The sequence below is a fragment of the Hydra vulgaris genome, chromosome 02 (genome assembly GCF_038396675.1).
Source record: "Hydra vulgaris chromosome 02, alternate assembly HydraT2T_AEP".
NCBI classification, from domain to species: Eukaryota; Metazoa; Cnidaria; class Hydrozoa; order Anthoathecata; family Hydridae; genus Hydra; species Hydra vulgaris.
Genome location: NC_088921.1, coordinates 27,287,501 through 27,290,000, shown reverse-complemented (window position 1 = coordinate 27,290,000; position 2,500 = coordinate 27,287,501). Strand labels below are relative to the sequence as shown.

Genomic DNA, 2,500 nt, shown 5'->3' with positions numbered 1-2,500 from the left:
TTTTATTAAGCGTGATTATGTGCGCTCGAGATAACGTTGGCGAGCGCGATCATTAAATTTGCTGAATGCGATGGTCATAAAAAGCTTTTTGTTTTTTATATCTTTATTTATTTGTTACATAATTCTTCCGTCAAAAATTGTTTGAATTAGTATCACACTCATGAAACTACTTTAACGAAGTAGATTTTTATACTTCCAAACTTCTTGTATATTGTTAGATCGCTCTTTTATTTTTAATAATTTATTTTATATAAAAATAATATCAAAAAAAATGCAACTGCTTACTGATTTAGTATTGAAGTATAATTTAGTGATTTTTGTTGTTTTGTTTTATAAGTATTCTTTAGTTTTGCTTTGTCGTATTGATATATGCATTTTAGAATGTTACGCTGTATACTTAATTAACGGTTAATGGTTTTTATATTTCTTGATATTTTTTATTCAAATTAATTATTTTCGTTTTTTTTTTGTAAAATTTCTTTTTGAAATAGCATTTTTTTTATTCTAAAAAAAATATCACAAGAATATTTTGAAATTCTTTTTTTAAAAAACTATTTATTATAAGTTAAATAACAGATTTTCCTCTCAACTGTTGTCAACGGTGTTTCCTCTTCTACATTGTCGAAACTGAATGCAGCTAATTTATCAGTCATGTCTTCATCAGCACTGTCTATTTCATCATTGTCATCAAAAATTTGATTTGTAATCAATGTTATTGCTGTTGTCATATAGTCAACTGGATCATCATCAATTTGAACCACTCGTCTCTTATTCAAATAAATTTCTTTTGCTCGCTTTTTAATCAGGGTTATTTCTTTTTTTGACCAGCTTCCGTGGTTTCCTAATATTATAATGCTATCATTTAGAGTGTTGTGATTCATAGATAAACGTTGATCTAATAATATGCTAGTTATTGTGCTAAGCATTCGCTTCACGCTTGAGTTTGATCCGGAAATTGCGAAGATAATTGATATAACTTTTAATAAATTAGAAAACTTTGACTTTTTGATCAAGAACGTTGACCTCCAAATTTCTCTTGTCTGCCCATTGCGTACCATTGCTTCAAGATTGGTTCTTGAAAGAATCAAAAATAGTTTCCATCATTGGAAAACTAACTTTTTATTAAAATTGGAATGCTCCAATGGTGTTATAAAATGCGTGGACAAAAACTTTGTTTCTTCCAGGCCAAACTCTTTGTTGTCAGTCCAGTTCTGCGGATCGATGAGCCGCATGGCGTGATAAATCTCAGACTCTTCCTTTATGCTTGTGAATCTGCTGTTTAACGTATTTATAAGTGTGGGTATAACCTTTCTCCGAATATTTCTGACTAAGGATAATGCTTGATCTACGTCAACCAAAGTCATATCTAAGTTTACCATAATATGCTTTCTATTACTGGAGTGTTTTCGCCAGCGTTACTAAACTGACCAGAGAGTGTTTCAGGTAAGTTATGTTTGCCCTCAATAACCATATAACGTAATACATAGCTATCTGAAAATTCTAAATCTGTGTCGATTTCTTCGAGCTTTAATTCCAGTTCTAAATTTATTCGGTTGACTGTAGCTAGAATATCATGCGGCAACAGTTCATTTGCTTCAAATACTTTCGATGCTGGCACAATGAGCTCTAGCAAATAATGATAAACGGCAACAATGCAAAGAAAGTTATATGTGTTGAATTTCTTTAGTAACCCTTGAACCTTTGCTATTGTAGTTATAGAGTTTTTCCGTTCATTTACGTAGTTTTTGTAGGCCACTATATAAGCTGGCCAGGACTCCAATAAATTCTTAAAAGCTCTTATATGATGGCCAAAAAACCTCGTTTCTCTTAGTGTCGGTAGAGTGTAATGCATAGCACCTAAAATATCTAATCTAGTTTAATATTTAAAAATTGAATAGTGTACATTTATCTTAGAAAAAATTCCAGATAATGTAAGAAAGATAACCTTGTAATGTGTTTTCACTATGAGCCAAGTTCTTGGAAAATAAAATGATAAACTAAAATAAAAATTATGGTTTTAAGCCACAACATTTTACTGCAAACTTTGCGGTAGACTTTACCTAAAACTGCAGATGCATTTATTACTTCTTGTTTTATTTTCCCCAAGTTTCATAGCAGATAAAAATTTGTATTGTAGAATTCATCAACTTTTTTTAATTTAGAGATCTCAGAAAAAACCTCTTTAACTGCCAGTTTGATTCAGTGGTTGACACAATGAACAAGAAGTAGCAAATCCCTATCTGCCTTTATTTGCGCTATGACACAGCGATATTTTCCAAAGTTTACACTTGCACCATCGGAAGTTATACTGACTATTATATTTTTGTAATCATTGGAGTCTAATTTAAATTTCCCGGTTTCAAAAATGTTATTGATTCCCTTGACAATGGAGACTGCTTCTCCTCCGCCAAACCTATCAATATCAACTAGATCCAGAACCATGTAAAAAGGAGAACCACATCTTTCAATTCTTGCCCAAATTAACTCTTTTTCTTTCTTT

The 2,500-nt window shown here is 31.1% G+C and overlaps 1 protein-coding gene across 1 annotated transcript in view; it reads left to right on the top strand.

Moving 5' to 3' along the window:
- LOC136076464 (disintegrin and metalloproteinase domain-containing protein 32-like) overlaps positions 1–115 on the top strand; it is a 31,881-nt gene extending 31,766 nt beyond the window's left edge. The window contains exon 5 of the mRNA XM_065789836.1: positions 1–115. This exon is cut by the window's left edge and continues 93 nt beyond it. The gene's annotated coding sequence lies outside the window, so the exon portion shown is untranslated.
- Positions 116–2,500: the final 2,385 nt, after the last annotated feature.